This window comes from Rhinopithecus bieti, unplaced genomic scaffold (genome assembly GCF_001698545.2).
Source record: "Rhinopithecus bieti isolate Rb0 unplaced genomic scaffold, ASM169854v2 scaffold_35730, whole genome shotgun sequence".
Taxonomy (NCBI): Eukaryota; Metazoa; Chordata; class Mammalia; order Primates; family Cercopithecidae; genus Rhinopithecus; species Rhinopithecus bieti.
This window is the reverse complement of record NW_016815070.1, coordinates 808858-820755: the sequence shown is the minus strand read 5'-3', so window position 1 is coordinate 820755 and position 11898 is coordinate 808858.

The following is an 11898-nucleotide window of genomic DNA, read 5'->3' as shown; positions in this document are numbered from 1 at the left end:
ATATACTCTCTGAAGAAGAAAACTATGGAATGCACATATCCTAGCGGGCTGGAACATCATTTGGCCTTTGAAGGCTGCAACGCTATTTTTTTTTTTTTTTTTGAGACGGAGTCTCGCTCTGTCGCCCAGGCTGGAGTGCAGTGGCCGGATCTTAGCTCACTGCAAGCTCCGCCTCCTGGGTTCCTGCCATTCTCCTGCCTCAGCCTCCCGAGTAGCTGGGACTACAGGCGCCCACCACCTCGCCCGGCTAGTTTTTTGTATTGTTAGTAGAGACGGGGTTTCACCGTGTTAACCAGGATGGTCTCGATCTCCTGACCTCGTGATCTGCCCGTCTCGGCCTCCCAAAGTGCTGGGATTACAGGCTTGAGCCACCGCGCCCGGCCAACCCTATTTCAATTGACAAATTTGTAAGGAGCTAGTTGGATTGAGGCATCATTTATTTATGTACTTCTTGTCCAAAATGGGAATTAGTCTGGCTCAGCAGGAAGGAATAGTGGCAGTGTAAGTATGGTACGAGATGCAGTTGTTCAGAGCAAGGGCCGCTGGAACAGGTTCAGCCTTTTGACTTCCAACAACTTGCTTATCCTCTGTGTGCCTTGGCACCCTTTGTGAAATGGAAAGAATTGTAGTGTCTTTCTCAAAGACTTGTGATGATTATGTGTGTTAAGTACTTAGCACTGTGTTTAGCACATATTAAGCTCTGTGCTTAATAGTATTGTTTCTTCAACCTCCTCCCACTCCTCATTATTATCATTATTACTGTTATTTTGACTACCATTGAATTGTTACTACATGAATATCAAAGTAACTCTGATAAAAGTGCAATTCACTGATGCACATGCATGATCACTCTAGGGGACAGACATGTTGACTGATGGGACTGATCTTCCAGAACGGGGTTTGGGAAGGTTTCTGAGTGTGTAGAGAGAAGAGAATTCTCAAGGAATGGCTCTTGCTAATGAAAGGTGTTATGAACTGAATGTAGCCCCTCCTTCAATTTATATGTTGAAGCCCTAACCCCCATGTGTATTGGAGATTGGACATTCAAGGAAGTGATTAAAGTGAAGTGAGGTCTTAAGTTTGGAGCCCTGATCTGATAGAACTGAGCTGAAAGTGGCCTTATACAGGAGCAAGAGACACTAGATGTGGTTTGCTCTCTCCACCATGTGAGGACACTGCGAGAAAGCGGCCATCTGCAAACCAGGAAGAGAGCCCTTATCAGAAATGGACACTGTTGGACCTGAATCTGGAGCTTCTTGCCTCCAGAAGTGTGAGAAACTCATCTACTGTTTAAGCCACCCAGTTTATAGCATTTTGTTGTAGCAGCCCCAGCAGAATAATCCAGGGCTCCCCTCAGTGCCCATCCCAGGTACTCTGCACCCTCACAAGATGGATGACCAAATAAGGAAAGGAAGCGTGTGGTTATGTTGTGTAAATGTCATGTTGGCACTGGAAGAGAGCACTTGCAGATTATTGCCTTTAGTATGTCTTAACTGGGTCTGTATTATTAATTGAGTTAATTAATCCCCATCACCCTTACTGACCTGTCACATTTTGAGAGAGGTGAATTAAGGTCTCTCCATGCTGTGATCTTTATAATCTGCTTTATTCCCTATACTTATGCTTTAGACATTTTGATGGCTTTCTTTGCTAATAAGTTGTGCCCATTTTGCTGCTTTTGCTTTGAATTCAATCTTGTATATTTTTAACATTATGCACCAGCCTTCTTCTCTCTCACTCTCTCCCTCACACTCTCACTTTCCTGGCATGTTTTTTGGTTGCTGAAATAAGAGCTTTCTGTCATAGCTCCCTGCAGCTGAGGATCATCATGATATAACTTTAAGCATGTACTTTATGCCACAAAGAGCACAGGTGACCTGAGGAGGTATCTTGGCTCCAGACTCACCAGCTGTGCAACCTTTTCCAGTTACTTAACTCTTTAGCTTCAATTTTGTTTTTGATTTCGTTTGTTTTGAATCTGTGAAATGGAGCAACGTCTGTGTCACAAGTTCACTGTGAGAACTTGTGCGATCACAGATGTAGAGCCCCAGTTTAGTGGTCAATAGTAGCGACTGGTATTGTGTGGTCTTGAGAAAACACCTACCCATCTGGGAAGCATGCATGCCTTTATTATCAGAAATATTATTTTACCTAATTCATTTGCATATATACATTATTTTTACCTATCATCCATCATTAAATAAATTAAGAAAATGTGGGAAATTTGAAATTATATGTCAACTTGGGAGTACTTATAAGAAAAAATAATTGCTTTAAAGAATTCAACAGTTTATAAAATGAAGAGACAAAATGTTTTGTCCAGTATCGATTGTGTCATGAATTAACCGAGAACTTTGTAAGTGAAGTGTATTTCCTCCGCACCTCCCACTGCCTTTTCAACTCTAATTGTAATCACCCCTCCACCTCCTACGTACTAAACTCTTACTGCACTGAGACTGTTAGCAAGCCCAGGGACAGGTTTCATTCAGTAGATCGAGGGTGAGGCTTAGAAATGGAACAGCCCAGGCCGTGCGCGGTGGCTCACACCTGTCATTCCAGCACTTTGGGAGGCCGAGGCAGGTGGATCACCTGAAGTCAGGAGTTTGAGACCAACCTGGCCAATATGGTGAAACCCTGTCTCTACTAAAAATAAAAAAGCCAGGTGTGGTGGCATACTCCTGTAAACCCAGCTACTCGGGAGGCTGAGGCAGGAGAATCGCTTGAACCTGGGATGGGAAGATTGCAGTGAGCCGAAATTTTGCCATTACACTCCAGCCTGGACAACAAGAGTGAAACTCTGTCCAAAAAAAAAGAAATGGAACAGCCCAGACTTCATCACTGTGCAATATAACCATGTAACAAAAATGTACTCATATCCTCTACATTTATACAAAAAAAGAGAAATGTATATTCTTAGAAGGTTCTTCAAATGTTCTTGAAATCCCTGAAATGTTAGTGCAAAGTATGATGTGTCTCATGTCTCCAGGGAGCTGTAGCTTTCTTTAGATTCTCAAAGGGGTTCTTGACCCCAAAAAGGTTAAGAACACTTGTTATAAGCCACTGGTTCTCCAACTTTACAGCTATCTTAGTAGTTTTAAAGCAGAAGAGAGGAGGGGAGTTCAGTATAGCATAAGAGGATATAGTAACTTTGTTTTTAAAAAATTGGTCCAAATACCTGTAATTGGATATATATGTGTGTGTGTGTCTGTGTTTAGTGATATTGTTTCTAAGTAATTTGGTAGTAATATTATTACCAGAATGAGTATGAGGTATTAAAATAATAGTAAAAATGATTAAAAGAGTACCAGCTAAAAATTATTGAACTTACTGTATACCACATCCTGGTATCTTGTGCAACTAGAACTGCTACCTGATTTAGATATATTGTTCCATTTAAACCTCAGAACGAGATGAGTTCTGTTATTAACCCCATAATACAGATGAGAAAACTGAAGGTTAAATCTACCAGATATTTTGACAAAATCATTCAAGGAGTAAGTCGTGAAGCTGTGACTGAAACAAGACTTTGCATTTATATAATATTCATTATATTCTTTTTGGCAGTGTTAGAGCAGTATGTCGAACATGACATATTGTAGTATAACAACACTAAAACTAAAAATAATACTAATACGAACTAAAATAACACCAAAATTATTAGCAGATCTATTGTTGTTATTGCTACAAGTTAAGGAAAGGTGTACGTTATATTTTAGTATATATTGTCTAGCAGCAAGCAGATGATGAATAATTACAATATAGCTAGCTCCATTAATGTAATTGTTGCCATCCATTTTGGAGATCTCAATTCTTTATGGCATCACTGTTGTGTCTAAAATGATAAAAATAAAATGTTGTTCACATCACTCTTTACCTTGGTATTAGAGAAAGCATATTATAATGGAGCATAATAATATTCCTGCTAATAATGCAAACAATGTAGATTGCTCTGCACAGCACACTATTCATGTATTATTGCACTTGTCTATATGCATTATATTTTTTGCACTATATTATGGTAAAAAATAATAACATGTTTGATGACAAATACAGACAGCAGAGCATACAATACTGGTATAAATCTATAAATTATAAATATTGGGACTCTTATGTGTATTCAATCAGAAACTAAACTAAAATGCATTATCATTTCAGTATATATTGGAATAGTACCAATTCAGTACATACTTGAGTAGTATCTCTCTTCAGAAAATACTTGCTATGTAAGTATTAGCATGGTTGTGTTAGTATTTTTGCTGAAATTATAGATACGACACACTGGTTATTATACTGACAGAACTGCTTCCATTTTGAAAGTAAGTATGACGTGGCTTAGAGGTAATATCATCACAAATGCTAACATCATAGGACCATCATATAGAATGGTATAGCAAAAGGATTACTTCTACTATCAGAGATGGCACAGAACCTGAGAGATTCCTGTGTGTCTGGCCATTTGCATGTAAAAATGGAGAAATCTCAGTCCAAAGTCCTACTTTTGAAGAGTAATGATGCTTCTTTATTTCCCTGTAAAACTGCAGTCACAAAGGTGGTTTCTCAGATCCAATATACACTGAGTATAGACCAGTGGGCTCCATAATTGCACTTTTGTTGTTGCTACTAAAACTACAGGTGGCATTAGCATAGCAGCTGTATTGTTCTCATAACTAGAAGTAAGGTAGGATTATGTACAAGGGAGGGTAGTGTTATTGTTTAAAAATGTATATGGAATATAATAATGCTATTGCTGTAGAAATAGATGATAGAGTGGCATTGGGGCACTATGTTGTGGATTGGCAATATTGCTGATCTATCTGTTAAAACAGTATATGGAATAATACACTAGTAATGATGGTACAGGTTGAGTATTCCCTGTCAGAAATGCTTAGGACCAGAAGTGCTTCAGATTTCACATTAAAAAAAAAAAATTTGGAATATTTACATTATACTTACCAGTTCAGCATCCCTATTCCAAAAATCTGAAACCCGAAATGCTCCAGTGAGGATTTCCTTTGAGCATCATGACACCACTCAAAAATTTTCGGATTTTGGAGTTTGGATTTTTGGATTTGGAATTCTTAATCTGGACCAGTATTATAGACAGTACACTTGAATATGACTGAATGGAATTGCTGTTTCCTGAGTCTTGATGACAGCACATGGCATGAAAAGAAAGTGATGTGGAGAAAGTTGACAGGTGGCTAACTGAATAGAACACATGCTCTGGGACCAGTAGGCTGGCTTCAAATTCTAGCTTTGTCCATCACCGCCTCTGTGACTTGGCCAAGTTGGGTAACCTCTCGGAACCTTAGACCTATCATCTGCAACGCATGCCTTCTCATGGCTTGAGCCAGCTTTGACTGTGAGGAATTATGTCACATAATGATTGTGAAGTGCTTTCCACAGTCAGCACTCAACAAATGCCCCCATCTCTGCCTTGCAATGATTGCTAGAGCTTGAAGATTGTGTGGTGGCATAACTAAATAGCATGCTCAAGGACAATATCGAATCGTTTCTCAATATAAGGACAATATGACTGTAATTTAGGACTCTTCTTGATGCTCTGGCTAGTAGGGGCATATTACACCATGGGTGACAGTATCTTATTTATTTATTTATTTATTTTTTTGAGACGGAGTCTCGCTCTGTCGCCCAGGCTGGAGTGCAGTGGCCGGATCTCAGCTCACTGCAAGCTCCGCCTCCTGGGTTCCCACCATTCTCCTGCCTCAGCCTCCCTAGTAGCTGGGACTACAGGCACCCGCCACCTCGCCCAGCTAGTTTTTTTTTGTATTTTTTTAGTAGAGATGGGGTGTCACCGTGTTAGCCAGGATGGTCTTGATCTCCTGACCTCGTGATCCGCCCGTCTCGGCCTCCTAAATTGCTGGGATTACAGGCTTGAGCCACCGCGCCTGGCTGACAGTATCTTATTTAAAAGATGCCAAATATTCCTCTCTCTTTACTAGTTTATTGCTGACCATTTGGAGCTAGGATAATTAAAACATGGGTTGTTTAGTATAGGATCTTGTGGTAGAATTTTTATAACAAGATTTTGACAACCTACCCATTGTAGGATATAGCGGTAATATTACACACAATACTATGGTTTAGGACCACACGTTACAGCATAGTCTAAAGAAAGTAAGTGCTTTGAGGTGGCCAATGCTGGCAGAAGCACTGTGATTTTATGCTTCACTTTATTATATATAATTGTGGGAACAGAAATAAGATACTGTACTGAACTGCATTATGTCAACCTATACCTTTTGCCCTACAATTCAAGTAGCAGTAACACTAGCACACTATAGTGAATTATGTTGTTTATATTAAAAATTATATGAATATAAGTCATTAGATTATACTAGGGTACTTTCAGCGTTTGAAATAATGCTACTTTTTATGATGTTAAAGTACTACATTTGTAGTACAGTACTTCCAATATCCATAGTACTGACACTATTCTAGTGTACACATCTGTAATGTTGCAAGGATGTTCCTAACTCATCATGAGAGCTTCAAAAATTGGCAGCAGCGATATTCTAAATCAGGAGATTGACAGATTAGGCCTCACATATCAGATCTGTCCTGCTGCCTCTTTTCTATAGCTCACAGAATAACAGTGGTGTTTACATTTTTGAATACTTGCAAAAGAAAAAAAACAACCTCAAAGGAATAATAGTTTTGGCATATAAAAATATATGAAATTTGAATTTCAGTGTCCTTAAGTATAGTTTTATTAGAACATAGCTGCTTTGGAGCTGTAATGGCAGAGTTAAATAGTTGCATCAGAGACAATAAGGCCCACCAAGTCGAAACCAGTTACTCTGGTTTTTTAAGAAAAATGTTTGCTGATCCCTGGTTTAAACAACCCTACATTGCCTGTAATGTGCATAAGAGTGGAAAGTATTGTATTTTGAATGTAGTAAAAATGAAGCCATCATGTCATATTACAATATGCTGTTTCTAATAATAGGCAACACAAGTATTGATATAATCTACTATTTTATATGCCTTTACAATGTCCAAATGCTGCTGAATTATTCCTGAGTCTTGATGATAGCACGTCACATGAAAAGAAAGTGATGTGGGGAAGCTGACAGGTGGCTAAGTGAATAGAACACATGCTCTGGGACCATTAGCAGTATATTAGCATTAGTGCATAGTATAATATCCTAAACTAGAAAGTACTGGTATCTTGACTTACTACCTAGAAGAGGGAACTGGTGTCTGATAAAAGACGGGACTATGGTACCCAGCTGCATATTGTTATGGTTAAGGGTAAAAGTGTGGAGTAAGGCCCTGTTTCTCATCGGCCCTAGTATCTTTGGGTAACTTGCTTGTTGAGACTGAGTGCATCCAAGATTTAGTGGTCCCAAGATTTACATGAAATGTTGTAAAGGGCTCTGCATAGTACCTTGTAAACAGAAGGTTTTGATAAATAATATCGTGTGGACGGTTTATTCATTCACTCAGCTAATGCTTTCTGGGTGTCACTGAAGTTGGGAAGTTACTCCAAGCATTGAGGATACAACAGTCAACACAGATGAATCCCTGCCACATAGGGTATGAGGAGGGGACTCTGGCAGTAAATGAGAAAATGACAGATCCGAGTGAGTACTGTGGTGTGAATGAAACAGCAGGCAGTGAGAGAGCATTCCTGGGTGTTCGGTGGAAAACTGCTGAGGCCTGGATAACAAGGAGGCTGCCACCTGAATAGTTTAAGATATAATGTAGCTAGATTGCTATTTTATTGAATCTGTAGTTTACTCTCTTACACTATGGAAGAGATTCCCAACATTGATACAGTCAACCTCCACAATTTAGATGTCAATGGGGATCCTGAAGGTTAATGGCCTCTATTAATTTGTAAAGACAAAATCCCTAATAATCCTTAAGGATTAGAGTAGGGTTCCTCAACATTGGCACTGTTGAAATATTTGGCCGAACAATTCTTTGTTGTCGGGGGCTGTCCTGGGCTTTGTAGGATGTTAGCAGCATCCCTGGCCTCTGTCCACTAGATGCCAGTAGCACTGCCCCTTCCCCTACAATGTGTCTTCTGCCATTGCCAAATGACCCCCGCGGGGCAATGTTGTCTAGGTCTGTAACCACTGGATTAAGGGAAACGATGCCTGCAAAGTCCCCAGCAGGAATTTTGGTCACTAGAAGCTGCATGTGTGTGATGAAGTCATATTAGTAGAAATGCCTCCAGCGGACTCTCCAGCAAATATGTGCCAATTAGAGACATCTTTGCAAAGCTTCCAAATTGCAGACACTGCAAATGGCCCTCAGGGGCCTCTTAAATTATTATGACCTCCAATATTGATAGTAATAAAGCTGTGTTCTTTCTGCCTATAATTTTAATATTTTACTAAACTATACAGTCTCCTATAACAAGAGCTATATTATTATCCTCTACAGTGCTGCTGTACTGTTCATAATTTAAATAATAATGTACATTTCCTCATCCTAAACTACTTCACACATGAAATAGCAGTTTTTACCAACACCATTACAATCCTATTTTAGTGTGCTACGTTATTCTAATTCTGTGTTCCTTTCAATACTGCTCATAAAAGGACAGCACATGGAGCTGGCCAGTCTTTAATTTTAGGACACATGGAGGTATCATTGCATTGTCTTGTCTATGCTGCATTTTAGTATTCTACCCTCAATAAATATTGCAATTGTTCTACTATAATTTTATGAATTTTACCTAGTATATACATACAATGACTTTTATAATTATACATGTATATACATACATATATGAAATATTTCTATATTTTAGGAAGAATGTCGCTACACTATGATTAGCTATAGATGCCTTCTGAATCTGTTACAAACTATATTGAATGTCACAGCCTATAACTTTAGTAACTGTGCTATATAATGCTCTATTACACTATATCGCATTAATTAGTGGTACACTGTACATTTTAATAAAAAGTTCTCTGATAAGTTACCTTTGGATATGTTTGGTATCAATCATATTAATATTGCATACAGAACTCTTCTACTGCAAATTTTAGCAAGACAACATACTCTAGAATAGCCTAAAGAGAGGGAAGAAACTATGAAATATTTGTTGGGGACAGTGGGATAGAAGTCGACTCAGGAAAGAATATGTCTCAGGGTGCTTACTGGTCTGCCCAGGTATGCTAGGCAGCCCACATGTGCCCAGGTAGCCATAAAAGTGCCACTGTGGCTTGTGTGTTCTAAGTGAGATTATGTGGAGAAATGAAGACAGGGGAGGGCTGCTGGGCAGCAGACAATGGCCTGGAAGTGGGAGGACAGGAATAGCTGCCGCACTCAGGGAGGTGAGTTGGCAGGCTGGTATTAGAGAGCAGGGAGTTGAGGCCAAGCAGTTTGGAGAGACGGCAATAAGATCAGTGGGTAGGAGACGCGGATATGTCATAGTACAAAGTTATTGCCAATTCATTCATCCATTCAAAGTGGTTGAGTGCCTTGACTTGGAAGCAAAATTGCCTGGTTTCTAATCCCAATTCTGCTCCTTTCCAACCATGTGACCTTTGGGAGCATTACTTTCCCCCTTGTGCCTCCATTTCTCCATCTGTATAATGAGGATCAGAATCACATCTACTTCCTAAGTGTGCTGTGAAAATCCCATGAGTTAAACAAGGAAGTCACTTCAAATGGCACCAGGCAGAGAGTCAGATCACAGTAAACAGTAAGTGCTAGCTTTGCCATTGTTATTGGTGGTTTCAGTTGTATTATAGGCCAGGCACTGTTCTGGGAGTTGGAGATGAAATCACAAATGACAGAGGAGTCCTTGACCTTACGGAGCTGGAATACAGTAGTTGAAACTGAAAACAAAATGATTCCAGATACTGATATAAAGGAAAAGTAAAACCAGAAGAGTGGGGCTAGGGGAGAAGAGCAGCTGTACCAGGGGTCTCTGAGGAAGGAATTTTTGAAGGGATCATGGATGTTGGGAAGGAGCAGCTGCATGAAGACCAGGGTCTAGAGCCCTCCAGGCAGAGGGCACAGGAAGAACAAAAGTGCTGAGTGGGGACCATGCTGGCATTTTCAAAGGCTTGGAGGTAGAGCCGTGGAGCACAGTGGGTCTGGGGCAGAGCGGCACAGGATGGCATGGGAAAGGGAGGAAGAGTCCAGAGCCAAGGCCCTGTAGGCCCCATAGCTCAGTGGATGCAAACCTGGCTTCATATTAACATCACCTGGGGAGTTTTAACAAAAACTGAAATGCCTGGGTTCTGCCCCAGAGTTTTTGTTTGTTTGAGATGGAGTCTCACTCTGTCACCCAGGCTGGAGTGCAGTGGCACGATCTCGGCTCACTGCTACCTCCTCCTCCCAGGTTCAAGCGATTCTCCTGCCTCAGCCTCCCGAGTAGCTGGGATTACAGGCACCCGCCACCATGCCCGGCTAATTTTTTACTTTTAGTAGAGACAGGGTTTCACCATATTGGCCAGGCTGGTCTCCAACTCCTGACCTCAGGTGATCTGCCCACCTCAGCTTCCCAAAGTGCTGGGATTACAGGCATGAGCCACCATGCCCAGCCTGCCCCAGAGATTTTTGAAAGGTCCCTGAGTCATTCAAACACGCAGAAGACTTGGAGAGCCCCTGCTGTGGACTACAGTAAGGGATGTGCATGTTTTTCTAATTGCACTGGGCAAGGCTAGGATCAGATATTTGTTTCCGAAAAACTACTCTGGTTGTTGTGTGGAGAACCAACCGTGGAGTGGGACTGGGTGTTCGCTGACAGTGGAAGACAGGATACCAATGAGGACATAGGTCTTCAGAGACCCAGGACAGAGGGTAGTGACTGGGAAGAGGATGGCAGCAGTGAAGGGCTGGGAAAAGTGGTGGTCAGGTTTGGTGTTTGAAGGGCAGAGCTCGTGAGACTTGATGCAAGGCGGGCTGTGGGGGAAAGCGCAAATAGGGTGGCCCCAAGGTTTGGGGTTGGAGTTGAGTCAGTGGGAAGAAAAAACTTTAATGGAGGGGGATCATGAGTTGTGCTTAGGACACATTAAGTTGGAGAAAATTATTCAATTTCCAAGTAGATAAATAGAATGTCCAGTTGCTTGGAGCTCTTGTGAGAACAGCAAACAGAGGTGCCTGGTGGGTCAGTTACACGAATGTAATCCCTGATAAGGGCATGAGGCACAGTGTGACTCAAGGATGCTATATTTATGCCATAAACAGTTTAACAAAAATGATGTTACTCCATCGTTTAAAATGAGACTGGGAGTGGAATTATACGCAATTATATTACACGTATTTTGCATCATTTGCATTAAATTATGAGCATTATATCACAATACACTTGACTTATTGTTGCCAGTTTTTAAGAACTGTAATGGAGAATCATAGGTTATGTCATGTTATTTTTGTTAAAATTTAATTAGAATATGATTTCTCTCTCTTATAAATCCCCGAACTTGCTCTTTTTTAAAATCACCTAAATTTTTCTATAAATCACCTAGATCTGTGATAAATTCATCTTTCTTAGTATTAAGCGCAATTTTCCTCTGGCCATCACCTTAGGCATAAATAGAATGTCTTTATACGTGTGACTTTATAGGTTTAGAGTCTTATCATTCCAGTTTAATAAATTGTGGCTCTTTATCTGATATCAATATATCAGTGTAAATGTAATATATCTTTATATTTGTATGAGCAACAAATGAATTTATTCATTTACCACATGCACTGATTGAATAATATCAATTGTCACAATTCCATAGCCCCACGGCTGTTGAAAGTTTGGCAAGTTTGCCTGTTACAGTATTGTTATGTTGAGAACAAACAGCACTGGAGGCATAGTGATTTTAAAAGTTACAACAATGTTGTGGAATCCTTTTAGTATAAAGCAGTACAGTGACATCAGTTTTTCTAAACTGTCAAGAGGATAATGTGCCCCTT